Below are 11,410 nucleotides of genomic sequence, written 5' to 3' on the forward strand. Positions count from 1 at the left end.
CTGTGATCGCACATCAGATGTGCCAAGTTGCTGTTTTGCTAGGCAACCGAAAACAGCCTATAGTTAGGCTTATGCACTATATTACTTAGCAGAATAATTGTTTATTACAATAATTATTAAAGGAATTGTTTTCTCCAAAAATCCTCTCATCATTGTCATCCCAGATGTGTATGACTTTCTTCTGCTACACACAAATTAAGATTTTTAGAAGAATGTCTCAGCTATGTTGGTCCTTTCATTGCAAGTGAATGGTAGCCAGAGATCTAAAGGTCAAAAAAGCAGATAAAAGCAGCATAAAAGTAATCCATAAGACTCCAGTGGTTAAATCCATATCTTCAAAAGCAATTTGATAAGTGTGGGTTAGAAACAGATCAATAATTAAGTTCTTTTTTACTATAAATCTCCACCTTCACTTTCATTTTCAGGGGATTATTGCTGTTTTTAAACATTTCCCAATAAAGAATGTTTCAAATCAAAGAATGTTTCCAATAAAGCAAATTATATTTGCTAGACGGAAATGTCCAGACACGAACTGTTGCAGTCTAAACCCTGATTCACCACAACATGAATTCATAGAGTAACAAAGAGTTATTTAAGGTCAGCGTGCTCAGGGAGAAAAGTGCTCCGTCACAACTGCACTGCAGCACTGAATGCAGGTCCATGTATCCCTATTCAGGAGCTGCAATCCACTGCTGCCTCACTCACATCAACCAAGATGTTTTGCTTTTACGGAGAGATATTCCTGGAAGCTGTTCCTTTTCCATGAGACAATGCCAAAAGGGTAAATCTCACAAAACCTGTTGAGAACATATCCAACTTGATGACAGCAACAAATACAATGTGACACATGCTCATTTGTGCTTGTGAATTAAACGAAAAGAACAAACATCACATAAATCCAACATGATCACATAGGAAATTGACATGAGGAAGTATTTAATTTCTTCATAATTTTTTATAATGATCTTCAGCGAAGAAGTAAATGACTCTCTCGCAAGAAGTGAATCATGCTGTCTCTCTCCATGTTGCATGCGATTGGCTGTTCGGTGCAAATATAATTTCTTCATGTGAACACGCTCGTGAACTAATCATAAATTCAGGATCAAACTAGTTGATAAAGAAAGTTGATAACCAGCATATTGAAACCACTTAAACATAATGCCTGGTTGGATTTGGTGGATTTTGTCAAACTAAAATTTCTGATATATGGCACAGGTCCAGCGTGGAAACGAAGTATTTCCTTAACCAAAAACAACGGTGAGCGAAATCTGGATTCAAATTAAGGTGGCCAGACGTCCCGTTTTTTCCTGGGACAATCCCATATTCAAGCACTTTTTCTAGTGTCCTGACTTATTCTGAAAAAATATTTCCCCTCTGCTAAAATTTCTCTATCGCCTATGTGGCTTTCTCAGTCACATGAGTATTCTAATCAAAGGTAGCCGAGGATACGGCTTGTAAAACCAATAAAATCACACCATATTATTTGAAGTACATGATTGGATTAAACTATTGAATCACAATCCCCTATCAATAGAGGTCCAGTTAGTGAACTGATTGAAGAGTCAGTTTGAAAGAACACTCAGATGAAATTGCGGCTGGAAAAATGTCAAGGGTGTGAGATTTGTGGAGCTCGCTTTTCCATCACCCATGGTGGCCGCACCGACATCGCACAGCATGTTCATTCAAAAAAAGCATGTGGATGCTGCTAAAAGTTAGTGTGCCACACCAAGTGTTAGTGATATTTTTTTTTTTTTTTTTTTTTTTGTGACGCAAAGTTCAGAATCTGACAAGGTGCATGCAAGTTAAGGACTTTTTGCTTATCATTCTGTTGTGCATGGCCATGGTTTTCAGTCAGCTGACTGCACTGCGAAACTGATCAAGAAATTGTATGATCCGAAATTTTCTTCTACCCGCACCAAATCTGAAGCTGTCATATGCAACGTACTCGCTTTTGTGCAGCTGGACTATCAGAAATTACTGCAGCATGGCAACACACATTTCCTCTCTCTTGGTCCAGCTCTTGAAAGAAAACTACACCTTTTCAATGGCCTGCGTGCATACTTTATTTCTCAAGAAAAATGCCCAAAGTTTCTAAGAGACATTTTTAGTGATCCTTGCACTAAACTTTGGATTGGCTTTGCACTCAAGCAAACAGCCACTTTTAACCATGCACTGGAGATACTGTAGTAGAGCAAGACAAAACTGGAGCCGCTCACTGGAGAACACAGAAAAACTTGTGTGAGCCCTACTGAGAGACATCCCAGAGTGGAAAGCCATTCAGAGCAGCCTCGAACACTTCTACTCCAGAATCCCCACTCTCACTTTGATTGACGAAACCACACTCTTTGATGAGTGGGCTTGCGCGAAAAACATTCGTCGCATCACTGAGTGGAACATGAACAAGATGGCCATGTCTGAGAGATGTACAGACGTTTTTTGTGAGCTGGAGAGCAAGACCATTAACTTAGCCAAATCTTAGCCAAGATCGTGGAGTTTGTTTTATGCCTGCCTGGGACATCTGCATCTGTGGAGCGTGTGTTCTCATTAATGAACACAGCATGGACACCAGATAAATCTCGACTCAGTGTAACAGTCATGAAGGCAAAGCTTTTCGTACATCTTAATTTTGGACTGGACTGCTCTGCATTTTACGATAAACTCTTGAAAGACAAGCGCACACTGAGAAAAATTGCTGCCAGCGAAAAATACAAGGTGACAACAGTTACAGATGCAGATGCACCCTCTACTTCGCATTGATCTGCACCTAGGTAAAGATATGTCAATTTCATTTTTGCTGGGAGGGGGCTGTCCTGTTTTCCACAAGCAGGAATCTGGTCACCCTAATTCTAAGATACAAAGGAATTCGAAAATGAAAATCTTAGTCCACTGACAGTTAGGCTTAGAGTTGGGGTTTGGGTTAGAAATATGGTTAGTAAAATATGCAAACCAGTTGACTGTGTATTATTATTATCACTAAAAACAACCCGCTTTACAATTTGCTGTTGGAGCCCCTCTGTGGACATTTCACCCGGAAACTGGAGCTCACACTTGCCCATACATTTAACAATATTTTCAGCTTTATAATATTTTAGCTGAATACACAGTAAGATCATAAATCTGCATAAATCACTTTGATTTCTAACTACATTTAAATAGAAAAAAATTAAAATATTTCTTTTTTTTTTCTACTATAGGTTTGATCTCTAGATTCATTATTAATTAATATTGAAAGTTAATATAAAACTATCTATATAAACATAAATCTTGATTGATCCAGTATTGTAGCTCAGTGCCGAATCAGTGCTGAGCTTTAGGAATGTAATCACAAGATATTTAATGTTCATGAGCTCTTGGCCATCCACCCAAAATTATGAATGTAAACATCTTGAGGCAGGATTCTTGTAATTCTTGTCCTGATTCTCGCAAAGGGTCCCTTTGATCTTCCAAATGATTATAAGGTAAACCATTATTACACACCAAACCATACATTTTGAGGGTTAGAAAACATCTTGGTTACTGATGTAACCTCTGTTCACTGATGGAGGAAATGAGACATTGTATCGATGTAGGGGTTCGATCTTGAAAGCCCCAATCACCTTTGCTTAAAATAGAAAAGGCCAATGAAAATTGGCGAGTGGAATTTGCATGCCACTCTCCGCCCCGGACATATGGGTATATGTCTTTTCGGTGCAGCGGGGAGCACTGCAAATGATTGAAAGTCACCTCTGCATAGTCACCTTTTAACACCCTTTCCCCACAGCCCCATCTCTAGTACGTATAGCCTGACTAATGATGTACAATGCTTTTGCAGATGCTGCTGGTGCAGACTGCACAGTCAGACAAAAAGGGAAAGAGAAAAATTAAGCAGTCTAAAAGCACCCAATAGAAAATGTGATATTCATGATTTGGGTTCCTGTCACACAAAAAGCTAGAGCCAGTCACCCTGTCATAACCAAACAAACGTGCCTGGCATCCACACTGAGAAAATCCTGCAGGAATACGATTACTAAGAGAGAACGGGATAGAGTGATACCAAGATTATTGTAGTTTTAAAAAATTCCATATGTTTTTATTTTATATAATATAATATAATATAATATAATATAATATAATATAATGGTTGTTTTACATGTCAAATTTACATGTCATTTGTTGTTTTACATGCTTGTTCAATTTGGTGGTACTTTCTGATTAAATACACAAATGTCGAAAGTCAGGCTTTTCGAGATTACTTTAGTTAATACCATCCAGCATTGATTAAAAATGCAAAAAATGAAGTTGTAAGGATCACCCTGGCGACCACCAGGGGTCGCTATGTATGTTTATTATTCACTTCGTGCCTTTCGTTTGATTATGGGTTTTGTAGTTATTTTCCTTGACATTGTTCATTGGTTCTTGTGTTTATTACTCCCAGGTGTGTCTTGTTAACCCTATTAGTCCTTGTGTATTTAATCCCTGTGTTCCCCTGTGTTCTTTGTCAGTTTTTAACCTTTCATGGCTGTAGTGGTTTGTTCTGTTTTCTTTTTTTCTAGTAAGACCTTTGATATTAAGGCAAAAAAAAAAAAAAAAAAATATTCTTGATAATAATTATTGTATTGTTTTCCTGTAAAAATATCTAAAAATCCTTAAAACAAGATCAATTAGATTAATCTTGTTTTGGAAACAACACTGCATAAGATATTTAGGTTTTTCAGAGAATGTATTTTTATCATGTGTATTTTGTCTTACTGTACTGGCAGAGTTTTTATAGTCAAAACAAGTGAAAAAATCTACCAGTGCTGAAGAAGTAATCCAAAGTATTTAGAATACGTTACTGACCTTGAGTAATCTATCGGAATGTTACAAATTACATTTTACAGCATGTATTCTGTAATCTGTAGTGGAATACATTTCAAAAGTAACCCCCCCCCCCAACCCTGACTGAAATACATTAGTTAGTTATTATTAACAAGCTGTTTACTAAGGATGAAAAACCATTATCAAACTGCTTATATTAAATTATTAAACAGTAATAAATTGTTTGTGACAGTGAATATAAACAAATCACATACTATTTGTATGCTGTAGGAAATGTAGGAAAAATAATTAATAAATGCTCAATTAACTATAAATGAATGCTTTACAAATACTTACTACCGTGTACTATAGTTATTATAAAGTGTTATGCTTTTAGGTTTCAAATCAAAGTCTCTAATAAAGGTAAAAAAAAAAATTAAAAAAAGAAAAGAAAAAACATGGCACTCTTATTAAAAAGCTTTTTTTTTTATCACATGGATCTACAAAAAATAAATAAATAAATAGAGAGTAAATAAAAATGTATAAGTATTTTAACTTTTTGCCTACAGCCATGAGATAAAGACATTTTTTCTTTTTCGACAAATTTGAATCCTTGACCATACCCTGCATCTGCAGAACTCTTCTGTTTGTAGAAGAATCCTTGACCATATCCTTGAATATGTTACAATTCAATGATATGTTCATTCAATGATACATCTCAGAGATGTTGGTTTATCAAGAACTTTTTTTTTTATTTTATTCCTTTGAGGAAAAAAAAAAGGAATGGAAAAAAATACTTCCAGTAAGGCAGCTGAAACAGTATTTGGACACTGTTGCGCAGAATGGTGTAGTTACGCCATCTACCAGCAGGAACTAAATGCCGAAGCTAACCATCCAACCCTTGAGCTCTACATTCCGCCTATGGGATAGCTTTGGAGAACAGGATTTTGGGATGGGCTTGAATCTGAGTTGCGCACCAAAAGTGTGAACATTCCTATTATATGCTGTTTATTTTAAAACACTTCCACTTTTTTACCTCGTCTTACAGGCCCTGGCACACACTGCAGACATGCTACTCTACAGCCACAAATAAATATGGAGAGAAACAGGGAGCCAAATCTGAGCCAAGGAACAGGCAGGGAGTTGGTGGTTGCCAGGTGGCATTTGTAATGAGTGTGTGTAAGTGTGTGTATGTTTATAGTAGATGTCAACATGATTGTGTGTGTTTGAAAGTGTAAGATCACTTGGGCAAACACATGTGTGTTGTAATTGAGGTTAGAGCAAGCGATGTTGCAGGCTGCACCTGAGGCTGCACTTCAGAACCTGAGGGCCGCCCAACAACAACCTGGCACACGAGGACCCGCTCCACCACACACACATGCACACATAATCAGAAATTAGAATGTAGAGTGGTGACATGAGTGGAATGTAAAGTTACAGAATAAAGCCAGCTGTAAAGGTTGAAATATAAAAATTTACTTTTACAAATCTACAAATGTAAACTTTATGAACCTTCAAATGTGCAAAATGGTTCTGCCCAAGTCCATTCTAAGTTTATAATTATGTGAATATCTCGAAAACTATCAAGAACCTGTTCGGGTCATTTTGCACCTCAAAATGGTGGCGCAGAGTACCGACTCAATACGGTCCCAGTGCGCTGTTTGATTGACACACAGATTTGAGTGCCTGCTCTGTTACTCTTTTTACATTGAAATGGACAATTAATAAAATTAGAATCATGATACGTCACAGTGGGATTATTAAACCACTATCCCTAATTAAAGAAGGATGTGATTTAATTAAAGAAATATACAGTTGGCTGCAAGTGCCGTGTGCTTCAAAGTGAATGTGTGAAGCTGTTTATTTGCTGAAAAAGCCACATAATGAGCCTCATTCGTACTGTGCATGTTGTGATAGATGACAAAGCAGTGTGCTCATTCACTGCGAAACATGCAGTGCCTGCTCATTATATATTTATATATTAAATAGCAGCATTTTGTGCTTTAAGCCCAAAACATACTCTACACAAGTACGTAAATGCAGATTCTATCTATGCAATCTCAAATTTTGTGCATAGTTGCCTTTCAAAATTATTTCAACCACAGTTCCTTACACAGCACAAGTACACGTTGCATTCTCATGCCACAAGGGGTGCTATAGTGAGACTATTGTGAACTGCCCACTTCTACGGTATAAATGCTGCACTGATTGAAAAACTAAGCTACTTCATCTGAGTTACCAGTGGCAAATTCTCAGGTCCAGCAAAGTCTTCTCTGCTGGCCTAACATGCCAAATAAATAAATATTTTTCATCCTTTCATTCTCAATCACCTTTTTGCCTATGCATTTTTAATTGCTTTCCACTCTTAATTAATCTACAAAAAATAGAGAAAAATGAAAAGTTTATCCAGTCAGAATTTATTCCTTGATGCTTACAAGTGAAGCGTGACAACTTTTTCACAAATCACATGCCCGAAGCAGTGCGTGAGTTTGAGCTCCACCCCATCAGGCCTTCAGAATTTCTACCGAATACCTCAACAGTGCAAATGAATGGGCAACTAAAGTCAGACTGTCATATTTCTTCAACCAATCAGATTGATTTATTTGTTCTTGGTGGGTGTGATCTTTAGGATATGTCCCAGTCGAGGCCTTCTAGCTGGCCTTGAGTGACGCAGTCACACTTTAAGTGATGTACTTAATTTGAAAGCAAAGAGCGCGAGACCTATAGCTGACAAGTCGGCTGTCATCACTGCCGCTATTGCCATTGAGAAAGAGATCCTTATGGATTTAAAAACACAAGATGTTCTCCATGACCATGTGATTGCTTAATTTATTAATCAGGAAAGAAGGACTGATTTTCACTTCAAGCAAATTGGTAAGTGCTTTTTGCATGGTTATAGCAACATCAAGAGTTTTCTAAGTGTAAATTAGGCTGCTGGAGCATTCAGTGTCAGATCAAGTTTTGAAAAGTAGTGCTGTGTTCCATTCAACTTGGAAAATGGGATTTTACAACTTCCTACTAGGAAAAGTGCAATGGAATGCATCTTTAAGTCAGAATTACAACTTGTAGGCTCATGCAGAAATTCTCAACTCACACAAACATGTCCACACTCAGAGAGATATACAAAGTAAGTGATAAACATTCACTTTATTAAGTAATATCGATAAATAAGTTCGTTTCCACATTACATGATATTAAAGCTTGTTTAACAAACACCTGCAGAAACAGGTGTATAAAACATGGTAAATTATAATCTCTTTTGATAATCGTACACCTGAAGCACAAATGCTAGTGCTGCAGCATTGTTTATCAGTTGGGTTGCTAGGAGACATCTCTAATGAGAATCAAACCCCTACTAAGCTAACGGGAGCATTGCAGTTTTGTTTCCTTAAATGTCATCTTCCGAATATCAGGGAATGGAATGCATTTATGGTTGGAAATATCAAGTAGGAATATCCCTCATCCAACTTGAATGGATCGCAGCATAACCGTGTACCCTGACGAAACAAAATTTATTGCAAGCAACATTTAAATCGCAAATATTATTAGATAGATTTTTCCAGGTATTATAGACCTCCTTGGTAGATTCATATGAAAAATTATGATTTTTGAATGTCTGTTCGGGAGACGTTCATTTCACAAAACAGTCATGTTGCAGTTAAAATTAGGCTTGCTTGAGCATTAAGTGTCATTTCAAGTTCTGGCTTTCGTGTGTGGACGCATTTTTAAAATGTCAATTGGTATTATTAGTTAGCTGTGACATAATGTATGATGCCCAAAGGCAGAGGGTGTCTTATTCATTGTGAAACTGTGTTTTCTTAATGGCATGAATCACACTGAAGGCCTAGACTTTAAATGCACGGCCTGCTACTGTGAGTTACACATTTTAAAAGATATTTCTTCAATGTTGTTAGTCAAATAGTCAAACAAGTATCTCTGTGTTCACTTTTATACATATATAAAGAATTTCACAGCAGATACTGAAACATTGTATTTCTGAAGTCAAAATAAGCATGCTGGCTATGAATTACTTTGTCCAATGGTTATCAACATTTCAATAACAAACAATAACAGTTTGTTTACTTGTAGCATTGCAAGACACAGATGTAGAAATAAAAAACATGTTATGCTTATTAAAGACAACATATGCTTGGTTCTAATATTCCAGTTAAATCTAGTAAAAATTACATTCTGTGTTTAGGCCTTTTTTTAGATGGTATATTTTAGAAATGCTTCTTTTTAGAACATAATACTCTTCACATTCATATCCTTTTCTGTATCTGGATATTTTAGCAAGCACAGATGCCAAATACAACAGACGCCGTGCAAACCTGGATGTGTGTGAATTGAGTCCTGTGACATCAGCTGAGGGATATATTAAGGAGCTGAGCTGAAAATATTGGCCTACAGATGTCTAGACCTCAACTTGTTTTTATTAAATTAGCATATGCAATATTTAAATGAAGCATTTATCTACTCCAAGCCCTGGACACTTACGTATCTTAATTGTGGCTAACTATGTACATGCCTCTATTACACAATGCCACAATCCTTAATGCATAAAATTAAAAGGAATATGGCAAAATCAAAAGGAAATGTGGCAAAACACAAAAGGAATATGGAAAACTCAAATGCAGTGCTGGCAAAAACAAAAGCAATACAGTAAATCAAACAGCAATGGGGAAAAAACAAAGGCAATCTGGCAAAATCAAAAGGAATAATGCAAAATCAAAAGGCAATGCAGCAAAAATAAAAGGAATATGGCAAAATCAAATGCAATGCTGGCAAAAACAAAGAGGATGTTGCAAAATCAAAAGGCAATGTGGCAAAAACAAAAGGAATATGGTGAAATCAAATGCAATTCTGGTAAAAACAAAAGGAATATGGCAAAATCAAAAGGCAATGTGGCAAAACACAAAAGGAATATGGCAAACTCAAATGCAATGATGGCAAAAACAAAAGCAATACAGTAAAATCAAACAGCAATGGGGAAAAAGCAAAGGGAATGTTGCAAAATCAAAAGGCAATGTGGCAAAAACAAAAGGAATATGGTGAAATCAAATGCAATTCTGGTAAAAACAAAAGGAACATGGCAAAATCAAAAGGTAATACAACAAAAACAAAAGGAATATGGCAAAATCAAAAGGCAATGCACCAAAAACAAAAGGAATATGACAAAATCAAATTCAGTGCTGGCAAAAACAAAGGGGATGTTGCAAAATCAAAAGGCAGTGTGGCAAAAACAAAAGGAATATGGCAAAATCAAACAGCAATGGGGCAAAACAAAGGTAATGTGGCAAAATCAAATGCAATGCTGAAAAAAACAAAGGTAATATGGCAAAATCAAACCGCAATAGGGCAACACAAAGGGAATGTGGCAAAATCAAAAGGCAATGCAGCAAAAACAAAAGGAATATGGCAAAATCTAATGCAATGCTGGCAAAAACAAAAAGAATATTGCAAAATCAAATGCAATGCTGGTAAACACAAAAGGAATATGGCAAAATCAAACAGCAATGCAAAATCAAAAGGTAATGCAGCAAAAACAAAAGGACTATGGGAAAACCAAAAGGCAATGCAGCAAAAACAAAAGGAATATGGTGAAATCAAATGCAATTCTGGTAAAAACAAAAGGAATATGGCAAAATCAAATGCAGTGCTGGCAAAAACAAAGGGGATGTTGCAAAATCAAAAGGTAATGCAGCAAAAACAAAAGGAATATGGCAAAATCAGATGCAGTGCTGGAAAAAACCAGGGGGATGTTGCAAAATCAAAAGGTAATACAGCAAATACAGAAGGAATATGGCAAAATCAAAAGGCAATATTACAAAAACAAAAGGAATATGGCAAAATCAAACCACAATAGGGCAAAACAAAGGGAATGTGCCAAAATTAAAAGGCAATGCGGCAAAAACAAAAGGACTATGGCAAAATCAAATGCAGTTCTGGCAAAAACAAAAGAAATATTGCAAAATCAAATGTAATGCTGGAAAAAACAAAAGGAATATGGCAAAATCAAACAGCAATGGGGCAAAACAAAGGGAATTTGGCAAAATCAAAAGGCAATGCAGCAAAAACAAAAGGAATATGGCAAAATCAAACAACAGTGGGGCAAAACAAAGGAAATATGGCAAAAATAAAAGGAATATGGTGAAATCAAATGCAGTTCTGGTAAAAACAAGGGAGATGTTGCAAAATCAAAAGGTAATGCAGCAAAAACAAAAGGAATATGGCAAAATCAAAAGGTAATATTGCAAAAACAAAGTGAATGTGGCAAAATCAAAAGGCAATGTGGCAAAAACAAAATGATTATGGCAAAATCAAATACAATTCTGGCAAAAACAAAAGGAATATTGCAAATTCAAATGTAATGCTGGCAAAAACAAAACAAATATGGTCAAATCAAATACAATGCTGGCAAAAACAAAAAGAAAATGGCAAAATGAATCGTAATGGGGCAAAACAAAGGAAATGTGGCAAAATTAAAAGGAAATGTGGCAAAAACAAAAGGAATATGCCAAAATCAAATGCAATGCTGGTAAAAACTAAAAGAATATGACAAAAACAAACGCAATGCTGGCAAAAGCAAAAGGAATATAGCAAATTCAGATGCAATGCTGGCAAAAGCAAAAGG

Source organism: Myxocyprinus asiaticus, chromosome 45 (genome assembly GCF_019703515.2).
Source record: "Myxocyprinus asiaticus isolate MX2 ecotype Aquarium Trade chromosome 45, UBuf_Myxa_2, whole genome shotgun sequence".
Classification (NCBI taxonomy): Eukaryota; Metazoa; Chordata; class Actinopteri; order Cypriniformes; family Catostomidae; genus Myxocyprinus; species Myxocyprinus asiaticus.